Raw genomic sequence first — 20,751 nt, 5'->3', positions numbered from 1 at the left:
ATTAACCTCTGGAGCAGCCCACACCACCCTTTCTCCACTTCTTATGTGATTTTGGGTGCTGGGCGGCTTGCTGGTCTTTTGATTGGGGGGGCGGCGGCCCAGGAGAGCCCCAGGTGAGCGAGGCCTGCTTGGGCTAGCTGGGTCTCTAGCCATCCCAAGCAGGCCTCGCTCGCCCAAGGCTCTCCTTTCTTGCATCAGGTCACTTTTGGCTGTGTGTGTGTGTGTGAGAGGGCAGCATATGCTAATGAGTTATGCTACTGAGCTCCACCACCTATTTTTCTACAAAATGACTCCTGGGTTTAACAGATGAAGATCTTAAGCAGGGGCTAGATGGCCATCTGACAGCAATGCTGAATCTGTGAACTTCGGCAGATCATGAGAAGGAGGGCAGGAAGGGTTGCATCCAACGTTCCCTCTAAGCAGTGGAATCTTGTGAGCGAAATTTTGACTTCGTGAGCTCCTGGCATTCAAGTTGTGGGCGAGTGATTTGGCTACTGCATAAATTAGTTTGCTCTGGGGCCAATTTTCCTGAGCGAAGACAAAAACGTGTGAGCCGGAGGCTAAAAAACTGTGAGCTAGCTCACACTAACTCAGCTTAGAGGGAACACTGGTTACATCAATGCTTAGTACTCATGGCCCCTTCTTACATGCCCAGGGAAATGCTGTTTGCCGTTTTTCTCTGGGCCAGTTTGGTCAGGGATCATCGAATCCTAGAATTGGAAGGGACCTCCAGGGTCATCTAGTCCAACCCCCTGCACAATGCAGGGAACTCACAAACACCTCCCCCTAAATTCACAGGATCTTCACTGCTGTCAGATGGCCATCTAGCCTCTGTTGAAAAACCTCCAAGGAAGGAGATCCCACCACCTCCTGAGTTGGAAGGGACCTCCAGGGTCATCTAGTCCAACCCCCTACATAATGCAGGGAACTCACAAATACCTCCCCCTAAATTCACAGGATCTTCATTGCTGTCAGATGGCCATCTAGCTGCTGTTGAAAAACCTCCAAAGAAGGAGAACCCACCACCTCATGAGTTGGAAGAATTGGACGGGACCTCCAGGGTCATCTAGTCCAACCCCCTGCACAATGCAGGGAACTCACATACACCTCCCCCTAAATGCACAGGATCTTCATTGCTGTCAGATGGCCATCTAGCCTCTGTTGAAAAACCTCCAAGGAAGGAGAGCCCACCACCTCCCGAGGAAGCCTGTTCCACTGAGGAACCGTTCTAATGGTCAGGAAGTTCTTCCTAAGGTTGAGCTAGAAACTCTTTTGATGTAATTTCAACCTGTTGGTTCTGGTCCTACCTTCTGGGGCCACAGAAAACAAATTTGCACCATCCTCTATATGACAGCCCTTCAAGGACTTGAAGATGGTGATCCTATCACCTCTCAGCCCCCTGAAGAGCGCTTTTTTTTTTTTGCCATCTTCTGGGCTTGAAGCAGGGCTCATTGGGTGTGTGTATAGAGGGGAGGCACGTGTGAATTTCCTTCATTTTTCAGGGGGTTGCACTAGATCAGGGGTGTTGAACTCATTTGTTATGAGGGCTGGATCTGACATAAATGAGACCTTGCTGGGCTGGGCCATGTCAGGTTGAGCCAAGCCATGTTGGGACGGGCTGTGTATGTACTTATTTAAGATTAGGTAGCAGAGATAAACATTTTATAAAGAACACAGACAAACACAATTATATTTTTTTTCAAAAAAACTTAAAACATAACTAAAGCATTAGCACTCATTGGTCTTCAAGATGCTTTCTTTGCATTTCACCCATGGGATCCAGGGAACTGGGCAAAGGAAGCTCTGGCTCTTTCCTTCTTTCCCCAGGGGACTGGGAGGGGGGGAGCCTCAGCCAATAGAAGGAAAAGAGGCTTGGCTCAGTAGCTCTGATGTGCAATTGAGAGAGCCTGGCAAAGCAAACTATTCCTCCCCAAGGGAGGAGCCTCAGCCAATGAAGAAAATAGAGATTTTGCTCTGTAGCTCTGCTGTGCGATTGAGCAAGCCTGGAAAAGCAAGCTGTTATGCAGAAGAACGCAAGAGAGAGGAAGAAGATAGCTGATGACAGCCAGTTGCTCAGAGGCCTGATAGGAGCCCTCCGGGGGCCTGATTCGGCCCCTGAACTGCATATTTGACAACCCTGCACTAGATGACCCAGGAGGTCCCTTCCAACGCTATGATTCTATGAAAGGGCCAAACTGGAGTAACAAGCTTGTTGAGATGGTCACCATTTGTTTGGGTTTAATTCTGGGGGGAAATACAATGAAGGAAATAAATATATCAAAGTCGAATACTGATGGGCAGATGCACCCTTCTTAAGTGTAAAGTTCAAATCCAGTGACTTCTTAAAATCCAATGAAATTTTCTCCAAGGTGGACACTCAATGAAATTGTTGAGCAGTCGGGTTAGAACAGATAAGAGGAAGTCCTTCTTCACCCAAAGGGTGATTAACACATGGAATTCACTGCCACAGGAGGTGGTGGAGGCTACAGGCAGAGATGGATTCAAGAGGGGACTGGATAAACATATGGAGCAGAGGTCCATCAGTGGCTATTAGCTGCATGGTATATATGGAACTCTCTGTTTGGGGCAGTGATGCTCTGTATTCTTGGTGCCTCGGGGAGGCACAGTGGGAGGGCTTCTGGTGTCCTGGCCCCACTGATGGACCTCCTGATGGCACCTGGATTTTTGGCCACTGTGTGACACAGAGTGTTGGACTGGATGGGCCATTGGCCTGATCCAACATGGCTTCTCTTATGTGGCACAGAGTGTTGGACTGGATGGGCCATTGGCCTGATCCAACATGGCTTCTCTTATGTTCTTATGTGACACAGAGTGATGGACTGGATGGGCCATTGGCCTGATCCAACATGGCTTCTCTTATGTGACACAGAGTGTTGGACTGGATGGGCCATTGGCCTGATCCAACATGGCTTCTCTTATGCTCTCATAAGCTTCTGTGTGCACACACACTTCTTCAGAGAGAGACACTGAAACAGAAGTTGCCAGTCTGTACGCATAGGTAGAGGGCGAGCAGCAAATTAGCTTACACCAGAATAAAGGCGTTTAAGAAGAAGACTGCAGATTTATACCCCGCCCTTCTCTCTGAATCAGAGACTCAGAGCGGCTTACAATCTCCTATATCTTCTTCCCCCCACAACAGACACCCTGTGAGGTGGGTGGGGCTGGAGAGGGCTCTCTCAGCAGCTGCCCTTCCAAGGACAACCTCTGCCGGAGCTATGGCTGACTCAAGGCCATTCCAGCAGCTGCAAGTGGAGGAGTGGGGAATCAAACCCGGTTCTCCCAGATAAGAGTCTGCACACTTAAGCACTACACCAAAGTGGCTCTCAGATGCAAGGACCAAACTGCAGTAGAAAGCTTAGTTAAACACTGCTTGTTAAGCTGTATATTAATTAGCTGTGCAATCTCTACCTATGTATGGCCTGGTAACTTCCCTTTCAATGTATTTGAAGAAGTGTGCATGCCCATAAAAACTTACACCTTGGCTAAAAGTTTGTTGGTCTTAAAGGCAAGGGACTCAAACTGTGTTCTGATTTTTGTATGTTCCTTTTTCAATATCCTTCAAGAAAAAAAACCACTATTAAAATAATGACGATTTTTAATTTTTTTAAAAAAAGTGTTGTTTAAGTTACTTTTACACCCATGGGTTTAGGTTTCTCATCAGGTTTTCCAGGGGGCGTTTTTGACTTTTGATCTTTTGTCCTAGTTTTCCACATCTGAGATGGGGGTGTGTGGAATCAGAAATGGGCTCATTCTATAGGTGGCAAGGAGGCTGTGACTTACTTTTGAGCGAATAATGAAAGAAACGGTGTCCTAGTTTCGGGTTTTGAAGGTTTGAAAGAAAGTAACTGGAGCCTTATCTTCTCGAAGAGGTACTGAAAAGTCTTCTGAGTAAAAGAACTGGACCAAAACCTCTTCTTAAGTAGGAAGTAGGACTGTAGAGATTTCAAAATTTGACAACTCTGTTATTTTTTCTGGTCTTGGAAGATCTCTCCAGTAAGTCGTTTGAAGCAAAAATAGCCTTTTTGCCTGCATTTCAATGCAGCTTTCAAGAGTCATTGGGGGGGGGGGCGGGGAGAGACCAACGGAGGGCAAAAATTCCACAAATGGTAGGCAGCTTGCTTTCACAATTAAGTGGCTCTAAAACAGAGATCAAAGACCAAAGAAACAGAGCTCAAAGTAATTTCAGCAAACACTGATTGTACCAAGAGTCAACTGATGTATCCTGAGGGAAAACCCAAATGTATTCATTTACTTCATTTATACCCTATCTTTCCCACCAGCGGGGACTGCAGCTGCCACATCCAGGTTGGGAAATACAGGGAGATTTTGGGGGTGGAGCCTGAAGAGGGCGGGTCTAGGGAGGGACTTCAGTGGGTCACAATGCCACGGAGTCCGCCTTCCAAAGCAGCCATTTTCTCCAGGTGATAGTAAACAGAACCGGAGCCGGCGCAAAGAGAAGCAATATGAGATAACCACCAGAAGCAATAAAACTTTCACGCAAAGCGTGTAAATATGCGTTTTTAGTGAAGTAAGACAAAAACAGAACTAAGGAACACTGAACATTCTTGAAATTTTCCACACAAAGTCTCTCAACAGTCGCAAAGAATGATAGCCTCTTCAAATAGGACTTAATTTTCAAGAGAGGAGATTCTCTTCTTCAACTCTAGGCAAAAGGCTTCCTTTTTACATTTTGAGTTGTGTTGTCTGGGATACGATTTGTCCACGAAGGACTGATTTGAGAGCATCCCAAATAACTGAAGCTGAAACATCTTCAGTACAATTTGTCTCCAAATAATGTTTAATGTTTGTTTCAATTTGTGCAATACAATCATCACTGTACAGGATTATTTAGAGTCCAGTGAAATTGTGCATGACAATCAGAAGAAGATGTTAAAGTGCAACTCACCCAGGAGCAGTCAGACCATGAGGCTTAGTGTTCCACTCGTGATGGTACAGAGAGAATAAGGAACCACTTTTAAAAGGACTCCTCACGGTTTCAATAGTTCTTCCTCAGCCTCCTTCTCCCAACGTTACACTTGAAGAGCCGATAGCAGCAAATTAGAGCATGCATGGATCCATGTTGTAAAGAGTAGAGATGTGGGTCCATGTTGTAAAGAGTAGAACTGTGGCTCCGTGTAACGTTGGGAGAAAGAGGCTGAGGAAGAACTATTGAAACCGTGAGGAGTCCTTTTAAAAGCGGTTGCTTATTCTCTCTGTACCATCACGAGTAGAACACTAAGAATTTAAAGACTTCACCCACGTCTTCATTAAGTCTTATTGAAGAGGCTATAATTCCTTATGACTGTTGAGAGACTTTGTGGGAAAAATTTCAAGAATGTTCAATGTTCTTTAGTTTTGTTTTTGTTTTACTTCATTAAAAATGCATATTTACAAGCTTTGTGTGAAACTTTTATTGCTTCCGGTGGTTATCTCATATTGCTTATTTTCTCCCGGTGAACTGATCTCTGTTTCCTATAGATCAGCTTTAATAGAGGGAGAACACCAGCAACCACCTGGAAGTTATACCGAAAGAGATGGCTATACAGAAAAGTGATATTGTAACAAAAGGGGGGGGGGGAAACCTATATAAAAGTAACAACTGTTGATACAAGTCTTGGCTCGCTACTCTATATTTTGAAACAAACAATTTATTATCAATATTATTGACAGGAAAACGCTGCACACGCTCGATGCCAGATTTTAACAACATTGGCAAAATTACAATAGAAGGTTGATACAGCAACAGCAGCAGCGATGGATTGCCTAGGGAACTACCCATTTCATTCGTCTTCTTCAGGCTGCAGTACACTAGGTAAAGCCTTGCATTCAATAATGGAATACCCAGAATTTCCTTCAAATTTCTATTTAGACGCTCTTCAACTTTTACAGCAGCAGTGATGGATTGCCTAGGGAGCTATCCATTTCATTCGCCTTCTTCAGGCTGCAGTACACTAGGTAAAGCCTTGCATTCAATAATGGAATACCCAGAAGTTCCTTCAAATTTCTATTTAGATGCTCTCCAACTTTTACAGCAGCAGCGATGGATTGCCTAGGGAGCTATCCATTTCATTCGCCTTCTTCAGGCTGTAGTACACTAGGTAAAGCCTTGCATTCAATAATGGAATACCCAGAATTTCCTTCAAATTTGTATTTAGACGCTCTCCAACTTTTACAGCAGCAGCGATGGATTGCCTAGGGAGCTATCCATTTCATTCGCCTTCTTCAGGCTGCAGTACACTAGGTAAAGCCTTGCATTCAATAATGGAATACCCAGAAGTTCCTTCAAATTTCAATTTAGACGCTCTCCAACTTTTACAGCAGCAGCAATGGATTGCCTAGGGAACTATCCATTTCATTCGCCTTCTTCAGGCTGCAGTACACTAGGTAAAGCCTTGCATTCAATAATGGAATACCCAGAATGTCCTTCAAATTTCTATTTAGATGCTCTCCAACTTTTACAGCAGCAGTGATGGATTGCCTAGGGAGCTATCCATTTCATTCGCCTTCTTCAGACTGCAGTACACTAGGTAAAGCCTTGCATTCAATAATGGAATACCCAGAATGTCCTTCAAATTTCTATTTAGACGCTCTCCAACTTTTACAGCAGCAGTGATGGATTGCCTAGGGAGCTATCCATTTCATTCGCCTTCTTCAGGCTGCAGTACACTAGGTAAAGCCTTGAATTCAGTAATGGAATGCCCAGAATTCCCTTCAAATTTAGCACCAGACTGTTTTTAATTGTTCTTAACCATTTTAACGGTTTAACTTGTTTTTATTGTTTAATTGTTAAATTGTTCTTATTTTGCTGGTTGTGAGCCGCCCTGAGCCTGTTTCGGCGGGCAGGGCAGGATATAAATCCAATAAACCTTAAACCATTTATACGTAGACGCTCTTCAGCTTTTACAGCAGCAGCGACGGATTGCCTAGGAACCATCCATTTCATTCGCCTTCTTCAGGCTGCGGTACACTAGGTAAAGCCTTGACTTCAGTAATGGAATGCCCAGAATTCCCTTCCAATTTCCATTTAGACGCTCTCCAGCTTTTACAATTGTCGTATAGACCGTTGCAGTCGGAGCCTCAGAGATCAACAGTTTTCCATTAGGGGTTCCCCTTGGTTGGATTCAAAATGTCTTCATGCTAAGCTCTGTCAATGATATCGATAATAAATTGTTTGTTTCAAAATATAGAGTAGCGAGCCACGACTTGCATCAACAGTTGTTACTTTTGTACAGTTTTCTTTCCCCTTTTGTTACAATACCACCTGAAAGGATAAAATATCTGTCACAAGCAAGGCAGGTTATGCATGAATCATAAAGATTAAAAAAATATGCATGTAAGAATATTATCTTTCATTCCAAAAGGCATTTTTTTTCTTTTTGGACTAGGCTGGATACAGAGGCTAGATGGCCATCTGACAGCAATGAAGATCCTGTGAATTTAGGGGGAGGTGTTTGTGAGTTTAGAGCGGTTCCTCAGTGGAACAGGCTTCCTCCTCGGGAGGTGGTGGATGGGCTCTCCTTCCTTGGTTTTTCAACAGAGGCTAGATGGCCATCTGACAGCAATGAATTTATTTATTTATTTATTTATTCGATTTATATCCCGCCCTCCCCATCGAGGAAGATCCTGTGAATTTAGGGGGAGGTATTTGTGAATTCCCAGCATTGTGCAGGGGTTGGACTAGATGACCCTGGAGGTCCCTTCCAATTCTTCCAACTCAGGAGGGGGTGGGCTCTCCTTCCTTGGAGGTTTTTAAACAGAGGCTAGATGGCAATCTGACAGCAATGAAGATCCTGTGAATTTAGGGGCAGGTATTTGTGAGTTCCCAGCATTGTGCAGGGGTTAGAGTAGATGACCTGGAGGTCCCTTCCAATTCTTCCAACTCAGGAGGTGGTGGGCTCTCCTTCCTTGGAGGTTTTTCAACAGAGGCTAGATGGCCATCTGACAGCAATGAAGATCCTGTGAATTTAGGTGGAAGTGTTTGTGAGTTTCCTGCATTGCGCAAGGGGTTGGACTATATGACCCTGGAGGTCCCTTCCGACTATGATTCTATGATCAACTCCATCAGCCATGATAGATAACGTAATATGACAAATCACTTCACCGTTTTGGTCATTGTAAGTAGGATGGCAGCGTTTATACGCAGAAAGCTAATAAAACCTAGAGTGTAGTGCAATTTGGAAGTTCATGCAAGCCTTTTATAGGGCTATAAACACCATGTAGACTTAACTGGATTTTAAATTGCTTACAGAAAAAAAACCCAGGACTAGTAAACCTACAGGCTATTTACAAATTATAAATTTAGTACAGAGCTAAGTTTATTTCCATCAGTTCTACTGAGGCCCCAACTAAGAAGAAGTATGATTATGGTACAATCATTGCCAACCGCTTATTAACAAATAAACACCCCTTCCCCCTACATTCCTTCCTTTGAGACGTTCTCAGGTATATCTGTTGGCGCTAAGACATCTCGCCACTGACTTTGGCTAATCCAAGAAGCCATTCGCAGCCATTAAGATGATGTTGGTCCTTTTTCATGTACTGGGAGGTAAGAAGAAGAAGAAGAGGAGGAGGAGAAGGAAATTGGATTTATATCCCATCCTTCACTCGGAGCCTCACTTATAATCTCCTTTCCCTTTCCCTCCCCACAGCAGACACCCTGTGAGGTAAGTGAGGCTGAGAGAGCTCTGAGAGAACTGCTCTTGAGAGAACAGCTCTGAAAGAACTTGTGAGTGACCCAAGGTTACCCCAGCAGCTGCCATCAAGAGGTTGTCATTAGGATGGCTGCGACTGGACACTCTTGGCATAGAATACACTCCTGGCGTGTAGAGGAAAAGCACCAAAGTCACAATTGGCTGAAAGGGTTAGAAAGCTGTAGTCGAACATCTTGAACAGATAAGCCGTGGGTAGAGCCCATACAAATACTAGCATATGCCGATCACAAGGTTTCAAAACCCATTTTAAGCAGCTCAATGTTTTACGTTTTTTATGCCACCACTCAGTTTTTAATGTGGGGTTTAAAAAAAATAATAATAATAAAATTAAGGACTTTGGTGCTGTTTTGTACAGTGTTTGTTTCGTAAGCTGCCTTGGGCAAGCTCTCCTGGAGCGGTGGCACAGAGGTTTTCTAAATAAATAAATAAATAAACAAAAGTTGGGTAATACCACTGTCACGACTCGGGGGGGGGGGGGGTCTTGCCAATTGCTGCCACTGCTCTGGGTTAAGGGTTCCCCTTGAGAAGGCCCAGAATACCCTCCCAAGCCTTTCAGGTCTCTTGTAGCTTAGGCCAGATAATAGGCATGAGGACCAGGCAGAGTGAACAACAACAACAGAAAGGTTTATTTCAGTGCAATATAAATGAACAATGCACACTAACCAGTAAAATGGGTGAAGGGAAAACAAACAAATGCCCTAACCCGTCTATCTATTCAGTCCCTTCCTAGTACCAACACTTACCCCCTTGGGTAAGGGTCTTTACCCTGCTTCAAGCTCTCCAGGCTACAGCCTGTCTCCAGCTCAGCATTCCAGGGAAAGAACCTCCCCCTGCCTGGGCATGGCCCTTTTATGTCCTCCTCCCAGGCCCCACCCCTCTCTGGGCCAGTTTCCCTACAAAGCCTTGCCGTCCAATCAGAGGGACAGAGGGGATCCTGGGAAATGTAGGCTCTTCCCAGTACTCCTAAGCAGGCTTCCCTGAGACCTGCAGGCCTCACTAGGCCCAGGATCATGACAACCACTTTCTTAGGACCAATTAATCAGGGCCGGCGCGTGGGAGTAGGAGTGGTTGGCGGCTGCCCTGTAAGGCACTCCTCCGAGGAGCACGCTATAGGGAAAGTGGTGGCATGGCAGCACTCTTCCTTTTATCCGCTCTAACCCGATTAAAAGACATTTGCTGCTTGGGAAGACAGCTATGGCGAACCTGGGCAGTATAATAAAAAGTGGAGACATCACCCTGCCAACAAAAGTCCGTATAGTCAAAGCGATGGTATTCCCAGTAGTAACGTATGGCTGTGAGAGCTGGACCATAAGGAGGTCGAGCGCAGAAGAATAGATGCTTTTGAGCTGTGGTGCTGGAGAAGACTCTTGAGAGTCCCTTGGACTGCAAGAAGACCCAATCAGTCAGTCCTAAGGGAAATCAACCCAGACTGTTCCCTGGAAGGTCAGATGCTGAAGCTGAAGCTGAAGCTCAAATACTCTGGCCACCAAATGAGAAGGGAGCACTCCCTGGAGAAGACCCTGATGCTGGGAAAGACAGAAGATAAAAGAAGAAGGGGGCGGCAAAAGATGACATAGCTGGACAGCGTTACTGATGTAACAAACAGGAATCTGAGCAGACTTTGGAGGATGATGGAAGACAGGAGGGCCTGGCGTGACTTTGTCCATGGGGTCGAAAAGAGTCGGACTCGACTGTGCGACTGAACAACAACAACCTGAATTGCTCAGCAAGTTCTCGTACTGCGAGAAAGGGAGAAAAGAGCTTCTTTCTCTACCTTCTCTATCCCGTGCATAATCTTGTCAACCTTTATCATGTCACCCCTCAGTCGACAACAGATAAATATAGGCAGTTTGCCATCGCCTGACTCTGCGTAGCGACTCTGAACTTCCTCGGTGGTCCCCCATCCAAGTACTAACCGGAGCTGACCCGGCTTAGTTATTGAGGTCTTCCGATATTTGGCTAGCCTGGCTCATCCAGGTCATTGACTGTCCTGAAACTGACAAGGAGCCTTATGTGTTCCAAGGGAGACAAAATTCTCTGTAACGGCAGCAACAATCTTCTCCAAAGACGGCGCTGCGGCTGTACAGAAGCACAGCTGAACAACATCTGCCAGTGTTTATGAAAACATTCCCATCTCATGAGACCAAACTATCGCTGTAAATTTTAGCCACCCCCCCGCTTGCCACAGAGAAATGCTAATAATGAAAACTCATCAAAGGACAGCAATAATTCTTAGCGCTGATGAGATGGATGCGTTTCTGACTTCCCAAAATTAATAGCGGGTCCCAGAGCCTCCAGGAACACAGCTGTCACATAGAAATATACCTGCGAACAAATAAGCAACCCTCTTCTGGATTTAATTTGTTGCTAGCAAACAGCCGCAGCTTTTGAAAACAAGCGGGGCAGTACAGTGAGGTTTTTTTAAAAAAAGTAATATTTCTGCATTACTCGGGGAGAAAATGGAAGCTAAGCTTTGAAAATCTGCACCTTGTTTAAATTTTATTTTATTTTTTTCCCCCTACAGATTGCGGTGATCTGATGAACCAAGGATCCAACACATTTTCTGCACTGCTGGTAGTCTAGCCTTCAGAACTCAAATTACCACCAACTCCTACTCAGCGTAAGAAGAGCCCCACGGCGCAGAGTGTTAAAGCTGCAGTACTGCAAACCTAAGCTCTGCTCATGACCTGAGTTGGATCCCTGGCGGAAGCTGGGTTTTCAGGTAGCTGGCTCGAGGTTGACTCAGCCTTCCATCCTTCTGAGGTTGGTAAAATGAGTCCCCAGCTTGCTGGAGGGGAAAGTGGAGAGGACTGGGGAAGGCAATGGCAAACCACCCCGTAAAAAGTCTGCTGTGAAAACGTGAAAGCAACGTTACCCCAGAGTCAGAAACAACTGGTGCTTGCACAGGGGACCTTTCCTTTTCTTTCCTACTCAGCGAAGAAGAAGAAATTGGATTAATATCCCGCCCTATACTCTGAATCTCAGAGTCTCAGAGCAGTCATAATCTCCTTCCCCCCGCCACTGACAGCAGACACCCTGTGAGGTAGGTGGGGCTGAGAGCGCTCTCCCAGAAGCTGCCCTTTCAAGGACAACCTCTGCCAGAGCTATGGCTGACCCAAGGCCATTCCACCAGGTGCAAGTGGAGGAGTGGGAAATGAAACACGGTTCTCCCAGATAAGAGTCCGTGTAGATAACCACTACACCAAACTGGCTCAAGAAGAAAATGACACCTGGGAAAACGCTGTACATGGAGCATCTTTACCCTCAGAATCAGGGGACAGAAACACCTGATATAAAATAATGAAACCTGTGCAAGGCAAAATTTTCACAAAGCTGTCTCGTAAGTTCAGAGAACACAGAGTATATTAAAATGTTGATTGCTCAAAAGTATTGAGGTGCGTTACAACAAGACTGGAGAACAAGTTTCAAGGGGAGATTACAATGTGAGATTGTTGAACTTGAATTCATTCACAAGTTCAGAACTGCGGACTCCTCCAGGGCTAAATAGGGACATACGATTCTTCTCTCACAAGAGATACAAATTTTCTGCTCCCACGTATCTCCCCTCTGCTTCTAATTAAGCTGATTACAGTGCACCTTGTACCTCCGCATTTCGACTCCTTTATTTTGTAACATCTCTTTCATCTCCTACCTGGGACATATGGACTCAGGGATCTCCATTCCTTCTTGTATCTGACCAGGGCTTTTTTTCTGGAAAAAGAGGTGCCAAAACTCTCGAGAGGGGAATGAAGGAGAAACACGCAGATGCCCCCAATGAACTATAAAACATTTTCCCCACCCAGCCGAGTTTTCTTGGCTCCAAAATGAGAGGCCGCCATTCGGTTTTTCTTTCTCTTTTTTCCCTTTTAATCCAAGTGAAGCTGACTTTTTGGAAGGCAAATAGAAAGGGGGGAAATGTGATGACAGATAGTGAGAGAAAGTTTAATCCAGAATGATATGAAGGTATTAGGTTGATATTATTGTTATTATTGTTATTAAGGTGATTAGGATAAAACGAAAAAGGGGGAGAGAAAATTTAATCTAGTGAGAGAAAGTTAGTGAGAGAAAGTTTAATCTAGAATGAGATTAAGGTAATTAGGTTGATATTATTGTTATTAAGGTGATTAGGATAAAATGAAAAAGGGGAAGAGAAAGTTTAATCTAGTGAGAGAAAGTTAGTGAGAGAAAGTTTAATCTAGAATGATATGAAGGTAATTAGGTTGATATTATTGTTATTATTGTTATTAAGGTGATTAGGATAAAATGAAAAAGGGGAAGAGAAAGTTTAATCTAGTGAGAGAAAGTTTAATCTAGAATGATATGAAGGTAATTAGGTTGATATTGTTATTAAGGTGATTGGGATAAAATGAAAAAGGGGGAACTGAATGGTAAATAACAGGTGATACAAGATAATAAGCTTCAGAATATAAAATGAGTCTTGACTACTATATGGGTATCAATTGTATGTGGATAAATTGAAGAACGTTTTCTATTGTTAAACACAATGAATGTTATAGTAGATTGATGGGAAAAAGGGGTTAACAATTAGTGTTATTAACCGCCTTTCCCCATCAATGTACTATAACATAGGCCATTCCAGTGTTACTGTTAATAGCGTTAATGTTCGCAGTAGAATTCAATGCAATAAAAATTACAGTTTTTTTTTTAAAAAAAACCCATTTTTTGATAAATTTGATTCTGCAAAGAGATTTCGGAACTCCGTTTTTTTCCACCAGAAAAAAGCCCCGTATCTGACAACGGCAGCTTTGACTCTGGGAAGCTGATATCTCCCCCCCCCCCACCACAATCTTGTTGGTTTCTTCAGAGTGCTACTATACTCAAAATAATCTTGGAAGGTGACAATTTTTAGCCTGCTTAGACCCCTCCCAGCAGTTAAGATTTTCAGCAATTCTGTTCTGTGTACAACAACCTTCTGAAGTATGGTAGGTACTGATCAAAGACGAGGTCTTCTCAGTTGTGGCCCACCACTTTTGGGACTATTCCCTCCCCAAATGAGTGCCTGGTTCAAAAATGAAGTGCTCAGGCAAAAGTACAGTTATACTCCCCGGCCTTTTTGGTCCATTGAAAGTTTTCACTGTTCTGCTTTTTATGCTGTGAATTGGATATTGTATACAATGTTGTAATGTAATGGGGGGTTTTGCTTACTAATTTATAAAATGTTGCTGTCATGTTAGCGATTCAAAGTATGTTTTTATTATCTCAGCTCACAAATGTTTGAATCTGAGAATGAAAATCTATATTTAAAAAAAAAAATCATGAGCTTAAAATAAATTTTCCTTCCTGGAGTGGTATGTTTTCTGGAAATTTTAAAGACTCGGGATTTCTTATATTTTTAAAATCTTATAGGTGAAGTTTTGAATACATCAGGTATTTTTCCCCAAATATTTTGATCCTATCTCCATGTATTTGTCTTCAATTCTTGGTTATTTCTAATAGTGATTGACATATCTATCTATCGCTCTATGCAGGGGTAAAATTCTAGCAGGAACTCTTTTGCATATTAGGCCACACCCCCTGATGTAGCCAATCCTCCAAGAGCTTACAAGGCTCTTTTTTGTAAGCTCTTGGAGGACTGGCTACATCAGGGGCGTGTGGCCTAATATGCAAAGGCACCCCTGTATATATGCATTTATATGTCTTTCAATAAATATTGGTTTATTAAAAAAAAAGACTTGGGAGAGTCCCCTGAAAAAAAGACAGACATACACACACACACAAACCCTGAAACACATTCTCAGGAAAGAAAAAGATGGCAGATTTATACCCCACCCTTCTCTCTGAATCAGAGACTCAAAGTGGCTTACAATCTCCTATATCTTCTCCCCCCACAAGAGACACCCTGTGAGGCCGGCGGGGCTGAGAGAGCTCTCACAGCAGCTGCCTTTTCAAGGACAACCTCTGCCAGAGCTATGGCTAACCCAAGGCCATTCCAGCAGCTGCAAGTGGAGGAGTGGGGAATCAAACCTGGTTCTCACAGATAAGAGAGCTCTGGCTGACCCAAGGTCATTCCAGCAGCTGCAAGTGGAGGAGTGGGGAATCAAACCCGGTTCTCCCAGATAAGAGAGCGATGGTTGACCCAAGGCCATTCCAGCAGCTGCAAGTGGAGGAGTGGGGAATCAAACCTGGTTCTCCCAGATAAGAGAGCTATGGCTGACCCGAGACCATTCCAGCAGCTGCAAGTGGAGGAGTGGGGAATCAAACCCGGTTCTCCCAGATAAGAGAGCTCTGGCTGACCCAAGGCCATTCCAGCAGCTGCAAGTGGAGGAGTGGGGAATCAAACCCGGTTCTCCCAGATAAGAGAGCTATGGCAGACCCAAGACCATTCCAGCAGCTGCAAGTGGAGGAGTGGGGAATCAAACCTGGTTTTCCCAGATAAGAGAGCGATGGCTGACCCAAGGCCATTCCAGGAGCTGCAAGTGGAGGAGTGGGGAATCAAACCCGGTTCTCCCAGATAAGAGAGCTATGGCTGACCCAAAACCATTCCAGCAGCTGCAAGTGGAGGAGTGGGGAATCAAACCCGGTTCTCCCAGATAAGAGCCCCACCCTTAACCACGACACCAAACTGGCTCTAAATGTATTCTGTGAAAATGGAAAGTGCCATCAAGTCACAGCTGACTTACGGCGACCCTGAAGGGTTTTCAAGGCAAGAGACAGGGCCTGCCTCTGGATAGTGATCTTGGACTTCTTTGGGGGTCTCCCATCTAAGTACCAACCAGCACTGACCCTGCTTAGTTTCGGAGATTTGATGAGACTTAGCAAGCTTGGGCCATCCAAGTCAAGGTGACCCCCAAGTTATGCAGGACTAAAAGGTAAAGTAAAAGATCTATGGTGCACCTCTAATAGGGAGTCCCCCGTGCAAGCACCAGTCGTTTCCGACTCTGGGGTGATGTCGCATCATTTTCACGACAGACTTTTTACAAGGTGGTTTGCCATTGCCTTCCCCAGTCCTCTACACTTTTCCCCCCAGCAAGCTGGGGACTCCTTTTACCGACCTCGGAAGGAGGGAAGGCGGAATCAACCTGGAGCCGGCTACCTGAACCCAGCTTCTGCCGGGATTGAACTCAGGTTGTGAGCAGAGCTTGGACTGCAGTGCTGCAGCTTTACCACTCTGCACCATGGGACTGGTAAAGGTAACAGAGATACTAGTAAGCTAATGCTACTCCCTGGCAACACAAGTTCTCTATGACATCACAGGCCCAGTCCACAGCACAAAAGAAACCAGGCAGGCAAGGAGGTCAGATGGGGAAAGGACAGCCAGGCTAAGGAGGGCAGGATGAAGACAAGTCCTTATTCTATTTTAACTTATGCTGACCCCATAAGCTTTTCAAGGTAAGAGATGTTCAGAGGTGGTTTGCCCTTGCCTGCCTCTCTGTGCGAACCCTGGACTTCCTTGGTGGTCCCTCATCCAAGTACTCACCAGAGCTGTCCCTGCTTAGCTTCTGAGATCTGACAAGATTAGGGTAGCCTGAGCCAGTTTGGTGTCGTGGTAAAGTGTGTGGATTCTTATCTGGGAGAACCGGGTTTGATTCCCCACTCCTCCACTTGCAGCTGCTGGAATGGCCTGGGGTCAGCCATAGCTCTGGCAGAGGTTGTCCTTGAAAGGCCCTCTCAGCCCCACCCACCTCACAGGTTGTCTGTTGTGGGGGAGGAAGGGAAAGGAGATTGTAGGCCGCTCTGAGACTCTGTCCTTGGAAGGGCAGCTGCTGGGAGAGCCCTCTCAGCTCCACCCACCTCACAGGGTGTCTGTTGTGGGGGGAGAAGATATCGGAGATTGTAAGCCACTCTGAGATTCAGTGTGAAGGAAAAGGAAAGGTCAACCCCTGTGCAAGCGCCAGTCGTTTCCGACTCGGGGGTGACGTTGCTTTCACAATGTTTTCACGGCAGACTTTTTACGGGGTGGTTTGCCATTGCCTTCCCCAGTCTTTTACACTTTCCCCCCAGCAAGCGGGGTCTCATTTTACCGACCTCAGAATGATGGAAGGCTGAGTCAACCTTGGGCAGGCTACCTGAATCCAGCTTCTGCTGGAATTGAACTCAGGTCGTGAGCAGAGAGTTCAGATCACAGTACTGCAGAACTGCTGCTTTACCACTCTGCACCACGGGGCCGCTTCAGTGTGAAGGGCAGGGAATAAATCCACTATCTTCTTCGTAGAGAGCCAGTTTGGTGTAGTGGTTAAGTGCGTGGACTCTTATCTGGGAGAACTGGGTTTGATTCCCCACTCCTCCACTTGCAGTTGCTGGAATAGCCTTGGGTTAGCCATGGTGGTTAAGTGTGCGGACTCTTATCTGGGAAAACCGGGTTTGATTTCCCACTCCTCCACTTGCACCTGCTAACATGGCCTTGGGTCAGCCATAGCTCTGGCAGAGGTTGTCCTTGAAAGAGAGCCAGTTTGGTGTAGTGGTTAAGTGCGTGGACTCTAATCTGGGAGAACTGGGTTTGATTCCCCACTCCTCCACTTGCAGCTGCTGGAATAGCCTTGGGTTAGCCATGGTGGTTAAGTGTGCGGACTCTTATCTGGGAGAACCGGGTTTGATTCCCCACTCCTCCGCTTGCAGCTGCTGGAATGGCCTTGGGTCAGCCATAGCTCTGGCAGAGGTTGTCCTTGAAAGGGCAGCTGCTTTGAGAGTCCTCTCAGCTCCACCCACCTCACAGGGTGTCTGTTGTGGGGGAGGAAGGGAAAGGAGATTGTGAGCCGCTCTGAGACTCTTCGGAGTGAAGGGTGGGATATAAATCCAATATCTTCATCTACCTCACAGGGTTACTCTTGTGGAGGAGGAAAGGAAAGGAGATTGTGAGCCGCTCTGAGACTCTTCAGAGTGGCGGGCGGGATATAAATCCAATATCTTCATCTACCTCACAGGGTGTCTGCTGTAGGGGAGGAAGGTAAAGGAGATTGTGAGCCGCTCTGAGACTCTTCGGAGTGGAGGGCGGGATATAAATCCAATATCTTCATCTACCTCACAGGGTGTCTGTTGTGGGGAGGAAGGTAAAGGAGATTGTGAGCCGCTCTGAGACTCTTCAGAGTGGCGGGCGGGATATAAATCCAATATCTTCATCTACCTCACAGGGTGTCTGCTGTAGGGGAGGAAGGTAAAGGAGATTGTGAGCCGCTCTGAGACTCTTCGGAGTGGAGGGCGGGATATAAATCCAATATCTTCATCTACCTCACAGGGTGTCTGTTGTGGGGAGGAAGGTAAAGGAGATTGTGAGCCGCTGAGACTCGGGGTGGAGGGTGAGATATAAATCCAATATCAGCAGCAGCTATTCAGAGCGGGGCAAACCTATTCTATGGCTTTAAAAACATCAAATGCCTCATTCTGCACTCCTGTTATTCTGTAAAACCGTACTCCTAGCCATATTTATGACCTTTAAAAGTAGGAATGCGTTCAAACAGAATTGCAAGCGGACCACCTGTATGAGAAAGAGACACACAGAGATAAAGAAATGCAAACGGATACATTGGCACGTACATCTTAGTTTTTATCACCCCAGAAGCAGGTGGGAAAAAAAATAAGTCGAAAATAGGAATCGGACATTTTTCGGTAGATAGAAGATGGCTTGTTATTTTCAGTGGCAGCCCTACAGTTACGGAACAGGCTTCTTGGGGAGATGTGCTTGGCCCCCTAATTCTCAGTGTCTAGAAGGCAGCTGAAGACCGTTTTATTAATTCCAGCGTCAGAGGCAGGGGTGGCATTCTAGCAGGAGCTCATTTGCATATCAGGCCCCCTGGCGCAGAGTGTTAAAGCTGCACTACTGCAGTCCTAAGCTCTGCTCACGACCTGAGTTCGATCCCTGGCGGAAGATGGGTTTTCAGGCAGCCGGCTCGAGGTTGACTCAGCCGTCCAACTTTCCGAGTTTGGTAAAATGAGTACCCAGCTTGCTGGGGGGAAAGTGTCGATGACTGGGGAAGGCAATGGCAAACCATCCCGTAAAAAGTCTGCCATGAAAACATTGTGAAAGCAACGTCACCCCAGAGTCAGAAATGACTGGTGCTTGCATCAGGGGACCTTTCCTTTTTTCCCTGATGTAGCCAATCCTTCAAGAGTTTACAAAAAAGAGCCTTGTAAGCTCTTGGAGGACTGGCTACATCAGAGAGTGTGACCTAATATGCAAAGGAGCTCCTGCTAGAATTCCACCCTATTAGAGGTGCACCATAGATCTATACAGGGGTATTACAATATTGGCCCTTTTATTCTCATGCCCTTTCCTCATACCCTAACATAGAGTTTGCCTTTTTCACTGCTGCAGCACACTGGGTTGACAGTTTCATTGTAGCAGGAATTTCTTTGCATATCACGCCACACACCCCTGGTGTAGCCAATCCTCCTGGAGCTTACATAGCTCTTAATCCAGGGCCTACTGTAAGCTCCAAGAGGATTGGCCACATCGGGGTGTGTGTGTGGCCTAATAGGCAAGAGTTCCTGCTACAAAAACTGGAATTGTTGGAATTTACCTGTAAGAATTTTGAAGCAATGATCTATAGTGAAAATTGTATAATGGTTTTTGAAGCTTGTAGAAGCCTCGTGTGAAACAGGGCATCATGTACAACCCTGTCACGGTTTTGTGCCTGGCTACAATTTGTTTCTATACTGGCTCCGTTTGAAAGGAGTATTTGGAGCGTTGGACTCTGTACAAGATGGCTTGTTACATCACTTCCTGGACCCACTACTTCCTGGACTCACTACTTGTTACATAACTTCCTGGACCCACTACTTCTGGACTCACTACTTGTTACATCACTTCCTGGACCCACTACTTCCTGGACTCACTACTTGTTACATCACTTCCTGGACTCACTACTTGTTATATCACTTCCTGGACCCACTACTTGTTACATCACTTCCTGGACTCACTACTTGTTATATCACTTCCTGGACCCACTACTTGTTACATCACTTCCTGGACTCACTACTTGTTACATCACTTCCTGGACCCACTACTTGTTACATCACTTCCTGGACCCACTACTTCCTGGACTCACTACTTGTTACATCACTTCCTGGACCCACTATTTCCTGGACTCACTACCTGTTACATCACTTCCTGGACTCACTACTTGTTACATCACTTCCTGGACCCACTATTTCCTGGACTCACTACCTGTTACATCACTTCCTGGACTCACTACTTGTTACATCACTTCCTGGACCCACTACTTGTTACATCACTTCCTGGACCCACTATTTCCTGGACTCACTACCTGTTACATCACTTCCTGGACTCACTACTTGTTACATCACTTCCTGGACCCACTATTTCCTGGACTCACTACCTGTTACATCACTTCCTGGACTCACTACTTGTTACATCACTTCCTGGACTCACTACTTGTTACATCACTTCCTGGACCCACTACTTGTTACATCACTTCCTGGATCCACTACTTCCTGGACTCACTACTTGTTACATCACTTCCTGGACTCACTACTTGTTACATCACTTCATGGACCCACTACTTGTTACATCACTTCCTGGACTCACTACTTGTTACATCACTTCCTGGACCCCATCGCATCAATTGCGATCTGAAAGACTTTGGGTGCGGGCGTGGTCAGCATTCTGATGATAGAATATTTTTGTAATTAAGTAGTAAGCAGTCTATGAATTTGTATTAAATCTATCATTAGTGTTTTTCCTATTATAAAGGCTGGTTTTTCGCGGATACCTTTGTGCTCTTTGCCTGCCGCACTTGGGAACTGGCAGCCCTAGCTGAACCTCAAATACTGGTGTGTGTGTGTGCGTGTGTGTGTGTGTGTGTGTGAGAGAGAAGATTGTACCCAAAACAGAAAGAATTCTTATAAGCACAAACCAAAAATGGAGTTGTTTACTACAGCTACAGTTGACAACCGCCATTAAGGCCTAGCAATTCAAAAATTTGAAGATTGTACTTGTACAAAAAGAGTCCTCTGGAAACTCAGGAGCGAAAACACAAGGATTTAGGGGGGGAAATACGACCATTATTTAACTTGCTGTCTTTACACAAAAAAGGGCTAGTTC

The 20,751-nt window shown here is 45.4% G+C and overlaps 1 protein-coding gene across 1 annotated transcript in view; it reads right to left on the bottom strand.

The window, feature by feature from the left end:
* Positions 1-20,751, bottom strand: part of KIF16B (kinesin family member 16B) — a 238,165-nt gene that overhangs the window by 32,555 nt on the left and 184,859 nt on the right. The gene's annotated exons all lie outside the window — the stretch shown is intronic.

This window comes from Heteronotia binoei, chromosome 1 (assembly GCF_032191835.1).
Source record: "Heteronotia binoei isolate CCM8104 ecotype False Entrance Well chromosome 1, APGP_CSIRO_Hbin_v1, whole genome shotgun sequence".
In the NCBI taxonomy this organism is placed as follows: domain Eukaryota; kingdom Metazoa; phylum Chordata; class Lepidosauria; order Squamata; family Gekkonidae; genus Heteronotia; species Heteronotia binoei.
The sequence above is the reverse complement of the archived record's forward strand: the minus strand, read 5'-3'. Positions and strand labels throughout refer to the sequence as shown.